Source organism: Centropristis striata, chromosome 11, assembly GCF_030273125.1.
Source record: "Centropristis striata isolate RG_2023a ecotype Rhode Island chromosome 11, C.striata_1.0, whole genome shotgun sequence".
NCBI classification, from domain to species: Eukaryota; Metazoa; Chordata; class Actinopteri; order Perciformes; family Serranidae; genus Centropristis; species Centropristis striata.
This window is the reverse complement of record NC_081527.1, coordinates 16,825,382-16,838,810: the sequence shown is the minus strand read 5'-3', so window position 1 is coordinate 16,838,810 and position 13,429 is coordinate 16,825,382. Positions and strand designations below refer to the sequence as shown.

Genomic DNA, 13,429 nt, shown 5'->3' with positions numbered 1-13,429 from the left:
GAAAGTTGATGGCAGTCTTAAAACAATCTTTTATTTATTACTGAATATTTCATTTTGAAGCACATGTCATGGGTCAAAAATGTCAGATTTTACAGCAGCATGGTCGAACACAAGACTGCGCTTGCAAAGAAAAGTATTTGTCATTTGTTCAAAATGTTTAATCCAACATGAATGTTGACATGACAAGGACCTCTGACTGCAATTATGAGTGCAAATTATCATTGTTGTCCATCACAAACAAAGGTTGCACCGCAAAACCTCTGAGTAGGTCAGGTTGAAAGATGGGGTCAACAATGTGACTTGAACTTGGAGGCTGCTAATTTCCTTGTTTTGCTCTCCCAATGTAACCAAAAAACAAACAAACAGCTACCACGGGTTTAATCAAGTCATTTCTTAACCAAACCCATTACATTTTCATATCTTTGCCAAGTATTTTTCATACCTCCACGCTGGTGACAGCCCCTGGGTTGTTTCTTCTTCCATCAGTACATACATTGCCGTGAAAATTATACCTCAGGAAGCCTTGAAGAGAATTTCTTTAAATTTGGCATACATTTCTTCATGAACTTAAGGATGAACTAATTAGATGGTCAAAGGGCACTGTGAACTCACAAAACACAACTTTTTGTCCACAAATTTAAGAATTAATCTGTTAATTATGACATCATTTCACACAAATTAATATGACAATTTGAGCCCAAAAGGTCAAAGGTCAACTTCCCTGTGGCCATTGGCGAGATTGTGACAATAATTCACATTTGATCTGATAAATTAAATTGATGACTGAATTTTGAGCAGGTCTTCTGGGCTGAAGGTGTGTGTGAAGCACATTTCACCAATAGATGCATTTAATACCTTTTCAGAAATGAATGTAAACTCTAACTTGACTGCAAGGTTTTAATTAGAGCTCCAACAATTATTTGACTTTCATGCAAAAATGGCAGAAATTGTGCAGGAAAAGTATGTTTATAGCCTCTTAAATATGAAGATTTCACACTTTCCTGTTGTATATGATATTCAATTGAATATCTTTGGGTTTTGAAATGCCATAAACAGACATTTGAATACATCACCTTGCACTCTGAGATTTGGGTGGACCTTTTTCAGCATTTTCTGACATTTTATAGACCAGTTAATTAATCGATTAATCGAGACACTAATCAACAGATTAATCAGCAATCATTAGTTGCAACCCTATAGCACTAATTCTAGTTGGTGCATAAACCTTACCAAAAACATTGATACAGTTTGTATCCTTTTGTTATAGTCAAATTCATCTGTTTTGGACACAGTAGCAAACAGTTTCATCCTGCTGAGTGAAACAACAGATGAAACAATTCTTCAAAGCTCTATTGTGTCGCTTTGGAAAGCAAAGGTTGGTTGCCTGTTAGTTTGCTTGGCTTGTTGTCTACAGCAGTTTAAACTTTAAATAAAATAGGCCTCATATTGCATGTAAAGTATCAAATATCTAATGAATACATTGTCGTATTTATAAAAAGATACTCAAATGTGTAAACAGTCTGAATTAGCATGTTGATTTCCCCAATGAAGAGATGAGTATCTTTCCCCCTCACTATGTTTGAAGAACTAACAGTGGAGCCCTGTTCTTTTGTTTATTTAATCAGCCTTCTTTGCTGGAGGAAGCCTAAGTGAAAATGACACCATTTTCAGAGAATTTGCAATTCCTCTGAGCTGAAAACAACCCTGGCCAGTAAAGCATGTCATTTTATCTCTCTGAGGGTGAGCGAGACACCCTCAAGAGCAAACAGGGCTTGGTTTTGTGTTGTTGTAGGCGTGTGTGTGTGTGTGTGTGTGTGTGTGTGTGTGTGTGTGTGTGTGTGTGAGAGAGAGAGAGAGAGTTAGTGTGCCTCAGGAGGTGTGCTGCTACAAAAAAAAACCCCAGCAGCACACCAGACAGGGAAAGCAAATGAGTACTTTTCCTTCTTTCTATGTTGATAGAAGAGCTTCGATATGTTCCCGTTCTTTCTCAGCAGGAGACAGTGTACATACTCATGCCTCTCTGAGCCTGTGTGTGTGCTTTTGTTTGTGTGTATATAACTGCATGTGTGTGTGTGTGTGTTTGCTTTAAGTTTTCCTGCAGTGCCTCATTGTTCCTTTATGGTTATAAAAGAGGCATTGGAGGCTTGTTTGCTCTTTGAATATAAATGTTGAGTTACACTGCTGATTATAAACAATAACTCGGTGCTTCAGATACACACACAGCTCTGCTGTAAGTAATATATAGAATACTTTAATGTATGTTTGGAAGCTTCTTGCGTAGCATGTGGGTGTAATGAACCCTTGTGCCATGTTAGAGGCTCTGCAGCAATGAGCATCTTTACCACCAAGCAATTTGCATTTCAAATTCTTGCCAGGGAATGCCGTTATTCTTAAGTGAGCGAGAAAGCAGTTGAAATGTGTAATTGGTGTAATGCTAATTTGATCTCTCTCTTCTCCCGGACAGGTGCAGAGTCAGAGAGAGAGACTGGCAACAAGAGAACAAAGTGCTCACAGAAAAGGTACGGCGCACACACACACACAAACACAGACACACTCCTACGTGTAGAGACGCATTAATGAACATCCATATTTTTCCCTCTGGCTATAGTGTAATGTTCAATTTAATGGTCTAATGTTCCTTAATGACTGCTTTATGTGCATGGGCTTATTGTGCATCTATCAACCTGAAGCACATCTAATCAGACAATTAGCCCTCATCTTGGGCTAATTTCCATGTATGTATTCATCACCATAACTGTCGGTCTAATAGGAACACAAATGGATTGTCACTTCTCAGTCACATGGACACACACACACACACACACCTCTGTCTATCCGTCTGTCCGTCTGTCTGGACAAAGGGATTAAAGCTTAGCATCAACCCAAGACAAATACAACTGACTGTAGACCAACTGATAATGAGTCACCAACTGTTTACATGCAGGCTCGAAAAGGATTGTTTCAGTAAACTGACAGAACAGTCACCCAGTGCAAACATGCACCAGAGAGCATGTAATCAGCTGTTGGTTGTTTCTTCTCCCTGGTGTTCAGTAAAATCTCATCTCTGACTTGTGCAGTTCTGTGCAGTTTTTTCTTCTTCTTTAATTTCTGTTTCAACTGTCTACTTGTCCTCTAAGGGATTAATGATTATTACTCACAGCTGTCATTTTTTGTGCATTAATGCCATAGATCAAACCTCAAGGTCAAAGAGGCTAATGCCCCAAATTATAACAAATGTTCACAAGCAATCAAGCCAGACTGAGAGCCTCTAATGGTGTTTTTATACATACGCTTTTTTAGTCTGGTTAAATCTGAATATTTTACCCCCCTTGGTGCAATTCATTTGGGCAGATATGAATACAGGAATCCCACTCAAGTGTGGACCAAAATAACTGCACCAAGATTCTTGAGAGGAGGTGACATCAGTTCAGGCCTAAAACAGTGCAGTGGTTTGTTTGTGGTGGGAATGTGATCCGACCTCGATTGGACCTGGCTATCAGATGTACTGTGCAAGTTTAAGGTAACAGCTCCCGTAGTAGGTGGGTTTTAACATTTTTTAACAGTTTAAAATGTTTATGTTAGCATGTCTTAGTACATGGTCAATATTAGCACCCTTCTTCTGCTCAGAATCAGAATCAGAATAGTTTTAATTCCAAGTAGGTTTTCACATACAAGAATTTTGCTATGGTGTATTGGTGCATAGGAACGAACAAACAAAGTACTAAAATAGATAGCAACAACTGCGCTGATCCGATATTCAGTGTCGGTATCGGGCCGATATTGGCCAAAAATCACTGGATCAGATATTGGAGGAAAAGAAAGTATAATCCGATTTGATCCATAAGCGTAAACTACAGGTACATCTAAAAAAAATGTGAATAATGTGAAAAAGTTCAATATTTTTTGTCAATTATTTCAGAAAGTGAAAGTCATATATTATATAGATAGAGATTATGTAGATAGAGTGAAATATTTCAAGCCTGTATTTCTTACAATTTTGATGATTATGGCTTACAGATAATGAAAACACAAAACTCTGTCTCAGAAAATTAGAATATGTCTCTCAGCTTCCTCTTGACAACAGTCTATGAATTCTCAATGGGGTTCAGGTTAGCCGAGTAGGTTTGCCAGTCCAGCACAGTAACACCATGGTCATTGAAGCAGCTTTTGGTACCTTTGGTAGTTTGGGCAGGTGCCAAGTCCTGCTGGAAAATGAAATCAGCATCTCCAAAGAGTTTGTGGAAGCATGACGTGCTCTAAAATGTCCTGGTAGATGGCTGCTATGTTGACTGTGGACTTCAGAAACAGTGGACCAACACCAGCAGAGGACATGGCTCCAAATCACCACTGACTGTGGACTCCAATATTGAACTTTTTCACAATATTCTAATTTTCTGAGACACTGAGTTTTGGGTTTTCATTATCTCTAAGCCAGAATCATCAAAATTACAAGAAAAACGGTCTTGAAATATTTTACTCTATGAGTAATGAATCTATATAATGCATGAGTTTAACTTTCTGAAATGATTGACAAAAAATATTGAACTTTTTCTTGATATTCTAATTTTTTGAGATGTACCTGTATTAGGTAGATGCTTCACTAAACTTTGGGCGACCTGCCTTAGAGAGAGGTGAGCAGCATGTGTCATGGGAACATTTAGTGTTATAATTAAGTATTGTTGCGGGCAATGTTTTTCTTCCTTTAGGGGAGTAGTTGCTTAGTTGAGCATGATTTTTTTCAGTTGCCAGGTTTAGCAAAGTGGACTCTGAATTATTTTTCAGCTTTAAACAGCTTATTTGTTTAAGGGAAAAAGACAGTATCTGATTGCTATCGGTATCAGCAGGTTGCTGTATCGGATCTGAAAAAGTGGTATTGTGCCATCCCTATACATTATGTCTTATTGCAAAGTTGAAACAGTAAAACATTTTCAGGAAATTTCCTCAAAGTGTATTCAGCTGGTGTAGTTTTCTTGGTATATTGTCCAGATAATGAGCAAATGATAACTTGGTTACGTTCTTCTTCTTGCTCAAAGCGAAGTGAAAGTTCTTCTGTGGTTTGTACTGATGCATTTTGGTTCACTTGGATTTTCTGTGTGAAAATAAACTGAACCAAGGGGAAAATGCTCCAAACTCTGACAACATGGACTACAGGTATGGAAATGTCCTGGCTTTGGTCTCAATATCATTTTTTCCTCAGATTGGGTTTATTTGGTTGCTTTTGCATCAAAATAAGTTACAGTGCATATGTCTTTGTTTAAACTACTTTTTATCACAATCCTACAAAGAGCAATTGTGTCGGTTTGAGTTGTTGAGATTTACACACACACATTTATCTAAAGTCACCTAAACCACTGGCCTATTTCCCTTTGGTATATACTTTTCATACAGTCGACATGTATTTAAATACATGTCAAAATACACCTGTCATTTAGACGCTATCTGAATGTGGTAATATTAATGTGCAATGCTTCTTGCAGAATGCGCTTCAGTCTTAATAATAATACGGGCACTTCATCTGCACTCTCTGATGTGGGAATACGCTACACTCCTCTGCCTAATTATGCATGGGTTAAACAGCTAGGGTATCTTCATCACTTAATTAAATTTTCAGCCCTGGGATTTGACAAAATAGGTACACGACCTAAGTGCTTATTTACACACTGGACTGGTAAGATATTCCACACAGATTTCAGTTGTGAAACAGTGATTATCAATGAGTGTCCTCAGGATACGTAACAAACTCCAAAGCACCATTTTCTCTGGATGGATAATAAAAATAAACCTTTTAGTTGTATAAACAGGATTATGATGAGAAGCTCTCAGTCTATGCTCTATAATCATTGTTGTGACACAATTATGTGGATAATAATTACCTCAACATATTTTGATGTAGTCTGTCGCATATTGTAAATTTAAAAAAGTAAAGAGTTTTATATATTTGTTCTTTAGAGGAAATCAAGTCTACTTTTGCAGTCTCACATTAGTTGAGACTCCTTTTCTCTACAGTCGTGATCAGTTTGTTCTACTTTTTACAAAATGTTCCATCGCAGCAAACACAACAACTTGTGTACATTTTGAATCATCAGATGTGAGTCCATGACCTGGAGCTTTGAGCCGGTTTGACTGTGTAACATTGTGATGCTGTGTGTGCTCTGTTTTGCTGGAGGCTCAGAGATTTTTTCTGGCAGTGGTTTGATCTTTAATATATGAGGTTAACACCAAAAATGCACATCCTAGTGCAGCGGTGTGTCTGCAAATATATTCATAGATTTATTTTCCACAGAAGAGAATTAAGAATTGAATGAATGAGGTGAAGCTGTTTGGGGATATGAAATCTTTGTTGTCTTAATGGAAGAGCATTGATTGTAGCTGAGAGAGGAGAGGGAATTGCAGATTGGAGGGAGATGAAGCAGGACACGAAGCAAAACACAAAGTGAAATGGACACTGCCAATTTTTTGGCACTGTTGTTTTTTTGTTTTTTTGAAGCGTATATTGATTAAACAGTTTCATTACTCCTGCAGTCATTAAAAATGAGATGGCGAGTCACCCGCAGCACCAGCCATGATCTGGAATCTACGAAACTACTAAGCATCATGTGGTCAAGCATGCAGAAGGAAATTTGTCTCTGAATGAGTCAGTTTATTCTGACAGCGGTGTTGTGATTGAGCTTAGCTTCTGGTTATTAGCAGAATGAAAGCCTCTATGTCAACAGACAGTAGTTATTGAAACAGGTGCAGCGGATGAGAAGACGTGCAAGTGGGTGATGGGAATTTAGGAGCGTGAAAAGGTGAACTTTATGAGGGACATTCGGAAGTGAGCAAGGACCAAGAAAGGCAAAGAAAGAAGCTGCAGAGTGGAGACAAGAGGTAAGAGTGACAGCAGTGGAAGCCTTTGATCTCAGGTTTCTAATCAATGGGGATTATGGTCTGTGTGCCTGTGTCAGTCCTGATTATGGCTGCAGCACGAGGAGACGGTGCTGCATCTAGAAGAGCGGCACACAAACAGCTCCTCATTCTGAAGAGAGGTCTCCTGCACAACCTTGTCTGGATGCATCTGATCAGACATCCGAACGGGGTGACAGGATTCAGAAATACAACGTGCAGATGGATTTAGCATTTAGAAAAGAGTGTGAATAAAACCCCAGCGTGTAAATGTTCGTCACACCCAAATATAGTCTGCAGAGACTGAACTGTCACACACAGTCAAGCAAAGTGCTACATTGTGACTGTAATATGCCGGTAGTGTGGGAGCGCGTCTTCACTGTGGGGAGTAAACATTGTGGATACACGACAGAGGAAATCATATAAAACACAACGTTACAGAAGAGTATAAACTGCTGCGCAAGGACAGACAGACCCTGGAGAACCACTTTCAAATCTTTGAATGTGAATTCTTTCAACTTCCACTGACAGACGGATTTCAGCAGGAACATCGAGGGAGTTAAGATGTCAGGATTTCACTGACGTTTTTCCTGACAGCTTTTGGAATATGACGGATTATGCATCTCATCCTCGCTGCTTTTCCCCTTTTTTTTTGTCATTACAAACAACATTTCCAAGTACAATCATTTTTGTTTTTTGTCTTGGTAGGGTGGGACAAGGCAATATGAGAAATTTAAGAGCAAAATCAATATCACAGTCATTTTAATGGATTTACTCTAATAAAATGAAACTTACAATTATATTAAAAATGTTAAATGTTCTAGTTGTTACTTAACGTTGGTGTTATGCTATGCATATTGCTTTGAATCAAAACTTTATTGATCCCACACAGAGAAATTGGCACAGCAGCTAATGGTTGTTCCTTAAAAATCTAGATGGATCTATAGGTGCACCTCAATAGAGTAGAATATCATAGAAAAGTTTATGTATGTCAGTAATTCAATTCAAAAAGTGGAAATAACACATTTTATAGATCCATTACACACAGAATGAAACATTTCATGTCTTAATTTATTGTATTTCTTCTAATTATAATCATTATGACTTACATTTAATGAAGACCTAAAATTTAGTGTCCCAAAAAAAGCAATATTACAAAAGACCAAATTTTTAAAAGTATGTTTGATATTGAAATGTTGGCCTCTGAAAAGTATTTGACTTGAGCTACTGTAAATTGACTTTTCCATGATATTCTAATTTATTGAGATGCACCTGTATGTGTATCCACTATTTACACTAAAACTTTGAAAAAAACAACAAAAATAGATATTAAATATGATTCACTTTAGAAAATTGTAACCACAAAGTGAATCAGGACTAGGGATTTAATAACTACCCATTAACTGTTAATCAACAATAAGAATTTGAACTGATTAATACTATCAGTTAAATGTGTGTTTTATTGTAATAGCTTCTTGGAGAGCTTAAAATGCAAGTTGCATTTTATACGTGTGTCTATGTGTCAGTTGTGTGTGTACACTAGGTTATCTGTGGTGTTGCTACTGCACTAGCGAGTTGAGCTTTAAGCCCTTTTTTTCTGCTAAGTTCCTGGTTCTTAGTTGACTGCTGGATGGCGCTGACAAGCTATTATCACATGATGCCACTTTATCGATAGGGATTGGCGGGTTAAACCATCCGTTCTGCTCACCTAGCATGCTAAACAGGCACACGGCTGACTACCTGCATGGCTAAATGTGTCCACGACAATGCAAGCAACATTGTGGCTGTAACCGGCAGCTGTCCACACATTGAATGCACAGTACAGTATGTCCGAGCTTTAACTCACTTGAACGGGTGAACTGGGATTCAGTTGTCTGCATGCCTGTTAACAGTTAATGATTGGTTAATGAGGGTCAGCTATCGGTCAGGAATAAAAATCCAAATTGGAATTGTTAATCAGGGCACAAAATATTGCAAAGGACAAAGTGGTATGTGGAACAAAGGCGAGGTGAGTGAGTGATATCGACTGGATAGTGTGGGCTTTAGGGGTCCAGGGAAATCTTTAGCCAAGCAAACTGACATGGGAGGATTTATGTTGGATCGTGACTGCTAATAGTGATACGTTTACATTTTTAGTCATGGGTGAAACGTATGAAGTAAAAGTAAATTAGATTAGATTAGATTCAACTTTATTGTCATTGAACAGAGTAACAAGTACTAGGAGAACAAAATGCAGTTTAGCATCTAACCAGAAGTGCAGAGTAGTACAGTGCAAGGGTGTGTACATATGAACAGAGTATATAAATATAGTGCAGGTATGAATCGAATATGCTATAGGATATATACAGTGAATGAATATGTGATAGAAATATATACAGTAAAGAATGTACAGTATAGCAGCACTTCAGGTGGATGAACATTATATTTGTACACTATAAACAGTTATTAAATATATCATTAGACAGTGCGTGTGTCAGCAGTCTATACAGTGATATGAGTTATGCATAAAAATACACTATGTATAAATTATATATGCAGTCGCAGTATGGATAATAATAATAAATAGTCATTAATATGGGCAGTTACAGTCACAGTAGGTGGGTCACCTCTGTGTAGAGTTCAGCAGGGTGACAGCTGAGGGGGAAAAGTTGTTCCTGAACCTGCTGGTTCTGGAGCGCAGGGACCTGTAGCGCCTCCTGGAGGGGAGGAGGGTAAACAGTCAGAGGGCCAGTCAGACTTTAGAGGTCCTATGAGCTGTTGTTCAGCAGCAGCAACATATCTGTTGTCAGAGGTTTGAAAATCTTGGTAAAAATGTACTGGAGCTAAAAAAAAAAAATCACTTGGAGAAGAACAGTTTCACCCTACATGCTCCAAAATCAAGTATTACCACACAGCCACACCATGCTATCCACTTTTTCAAAGACTCCCCTGAAATAGTTCCATGCCAAAGAAATGTCTAATTAACACTTAGAAAGAAGAACTGTCCTGAACATGATGTGTTTTCTTTCTATTTATAGCGGTTTCCTTACTGCTGAGATTGTATTCTATTTCTACTTTTGCTGGGTTAAGAGCATTCTGCTGAAAGCAGTCAGAGCAGTCTGTCACTGTGACAGGCTCTCTGCTAATGAACTGGACCTTTGTATCTCCTCACCAGGCTATTCCTGGAACTGATAGCATCACAAGCTGATGTCCTGATACAGAGATGTAGCTGAGATAACCCATTCAATCTGACCTTACTTCCCTCTCTACTGGAAGATTTGTCAATTTGACCCTGTGCTAGCCTGATCAATAGTTTATGTCTTAACAGGCTGACCCCACCTCTTTAAAACCTGAACTTTCCTTTCAATTCGTAGTAGTGTTCTACTTTTTTTCCTGTTTCTGTTTTGAAATCAGATTTATAAAATCTTTAAATGGCAGTGAGAACAACAAAACCAGATGCAGACCAGCATACTGCAGTCCTCAAAGTACGTTTTTAAAGAGTTAGGCTTGATCTCATCAGACAGGTTGTTCAAAGAGTTTGCCGGGGCTCTGATGGAGAAAGCTTGATAATCCACAGACACCTGTCTAGACTGTGAAATGACCAATGCAGCGCTGCCTCGGGATCTCACGCTGCGAACGGGCTCATAAGGGCTTAAAAGCTCAGATACCGCTAGGCGCTAGTCCAATACATGTCTTAAAGGTAATGAATAACATTTCTCGATGAGTCCGTCTTCGCACTAGTTGCCAATACATTCGGTTAAGGGTTAGTCTTCCATACGAAACAGCGTCTTGACAAAATCGGGTTCAATCCACCTTCAAAGATTGATGTCAACTGATATTTTTGATCAGAAGTGGAAATACAGTGAATCCAATCTTTAAACTAGAACAAAACCTTGCCCACCGATTCATGCCTGAAGAAGCCCACCCTCAAAAAATGATTGTCAGGGGACTTGACCAATTAGATTGTTGCTGTTACATTTTACAGCTGAAGGCTTCATATTTATTCCCTCAATGATTAAAGTCCAACCGGTTCCTCCTCAGGTTAATCAGTAATGAAAGGGTCACCAGTCTGTCCCAACAATTTGTAGCTTAATCAATTATAAAAGTCTTGCGAGTCCAATTCTAGCTTGATCAATAATTTATATTTTACCAGCGTGACTCAAGGCGACCTCAGTCAATAATAGAGGTCCAACCAATCTAATATATCTGGGACAAACTAAAAAAAATTACAGTATGTTTTGTTGTTTCAAGGAAATACTTCAGGGAAAGACTTTTTTGTGACAAATAAACACATTAAATGTGCTAGTGTGTAGCAAATCAGTGTGGACATTTACCTGAAGCAGCTTGCTCGTGAATCATATTGCAATATCAGTCGAAATAATTACAATTTGATATTTGTTTTCTAAATCATGCAGCCTTTGTTTGAATAAATATTTGATGAGTTGATTTGCAAAAGCAGATGAAATGAATAAACCAACATCAGTTTGATTGACAGTCCCCAGGGTTCAACAAAACAGAAAAACCAAGCAAAACATAATTTAGGAAAATTATAAAAATTGAGATATTTGGTTTTTCAAACAAGCCCTTTATTTGTTTCTCTTTGGTATGAATTAGATGGAAAGTTTTTACACATAATGGTCAACAAAATATTTTCTTTAGAAAGGTTCTAAAATAAAAAAGAAGACACAAAAGTCATTGACGAGCCAATATGTAATACATGACTAAAACTTATCATTACACTTGGTTATCATGTATCTCTCAATCCAAAGAGAATATAAGCAGTGTCACCACACACACAAGCCAATACCCGTAATAATGCCTGTCAATAAGACATAATGCTGCGCAGGCTTTAAAATATCACCCTTTTGTGGTTCTTTGCTATTGAGCTGTTTATTGGGTAATTGAATAGAATCCCGACTGAGCGGTTGGAGCACTTCTTCCTCCCTCGCTGTCGTGGCAATGAACAGACAGCAGCAACAGAAGAACGTGTCAATCCTTTTGATCCTCCGTAGTTGCTTTATCGTCTCCGCACAGCTTATGGTATTGGATTGTTGCTGCGTTTCGTGTCATTTCATCCCACCTTCAAATAATAGAAGAGAGAGGAAAACAGATAGCACGGGTAGGAGGAGGCCGACTTTTTTCCCACCTATTTACTGTATATGAAAGGTACAGGAGAGCGCGCTGTCATTTCTGTCCCACAAGAAACAGAAGCCTTTGAAAGGAGATGATGAAAGGAGAGAAATGGCTTGCTAGAAAGGGAAGGAGACCAACAGACAACAATGAGGTGACAGACAGGAGTTTTTTTTTGAAGTTTTTAGTCCATTCCTTTGTTTTAGGTCAGGTCTGAGCAAAACGATAGGAAGAGAGAGGAAGAGAATTAAGTGAAAGAAAGGAAAAGGGAGGTGGAGGACGAAAAGTGCATGTCAGACTTTGCACTGACAGGCTGTTTGATGTGTGTTATGTAGGTACCATATAGAGAAAACTGGGGGAAAAAGTGCTGTTTTCTGAAGATGTTGTACATGTGTTTTTTGCCAAACATAAGATAGCAGAAAGAATAGGACAAAAAGTGCACAGTGAGTAGCGAGTAGAAATAAAAAAACAAATGCCAAAGTTTTGTTTATGCTTTGTGCATTCTGTAATATTACCACACGAAGTCCATGCATGAAATGCAATGATTAAGTTTGCAATCACTTTCTACCTTTATGATTTTCCTTTTTCTTTTTACATTTAATTTTCTTCTTTCTACCCATTCTTAAATGACCAGTGGGCAGCTCAGAGATGGAAAACGACTTTGCTAAAAGCCTAAAAGCCATGTATTGTGTCAGTGCAGAATAGACGAGCAGTGGGTATTCAGCTGCAGCAGACAGGGAGAGTGAAAAAACCCATTCAGTTCCAACTCATAGCTGGGTGAACTCAAAAGGATGTAAGCATTTACCTTCACTCTCTAAATTTTTAACTGTCCTCTCACGCTTTCATCCGTCCGTTCTGGCTCTCTGGCTCACTCTGTCTCCTGTGCCCTTTTTCCAGATCTCTCTCATCCACTTCGTGGTGCTTTTCTTCTTTTACTGTCCGTCTGTCTGAATGCTTCCCTTGTTGTGTCTCTTTTTTTTTAAATATGAAATGAGACCAATAATATTTCCATTGAGGCAAAATCGGACTTTTATAATACCGTCAGTTGGATTTAATTATGCAGGACCAGGATATCAGCTGTAGTGTGCTCTTCTATGGAGCAGTACAGTCTTTAAATTGCAATGTTGTACTGAATAGAGGTGGGACTCACCTCGATACGATTTTTTCCCCGATACTTGAGTCACAATATGATATTATTGTGATTTTAAACAATAAGCGATATGGTGAATATTGCAATGCAATATGTTGTGATTTAACTTTTTAACTGCATTTTGTGTCCTCAAATAAAATTTAAATTCAATCAAGAATTATGTTGTCAAATAAGAGACAATTCTCAGTCTTTTCATCTCACTTCAGTTTTTTTCTTTCTCCAAAATGAGAGTCAAACCCACAGACTGACCAACAAAGTATTCAGTCAAACGATATCAAACATGTATGG

The 13,429-nt window shown here is 38.2% G+C and overlaps 1 protein-coding gene across 1 annotated transcript in view; it reads left to right on the top strand.

The window, feature by feature from the left end:
• tnr (tenascin R (restrictin, janusin)) overlaps positions 1-13,429 on the top strand; it is a 206,913-nt gene that overhangs the window by 93,910 nt on the left and 99,574 nt on the right. The window contains exon 4 of the mRNA XM_059343993.1: positions 2,465-2,519. The gene's annotated coding sequence lies outside the window, so the exon portion shown is untranslated. The remainder of the gene's footprint in view (positions 1-2,464; positions 2,520-13,429) is intronic.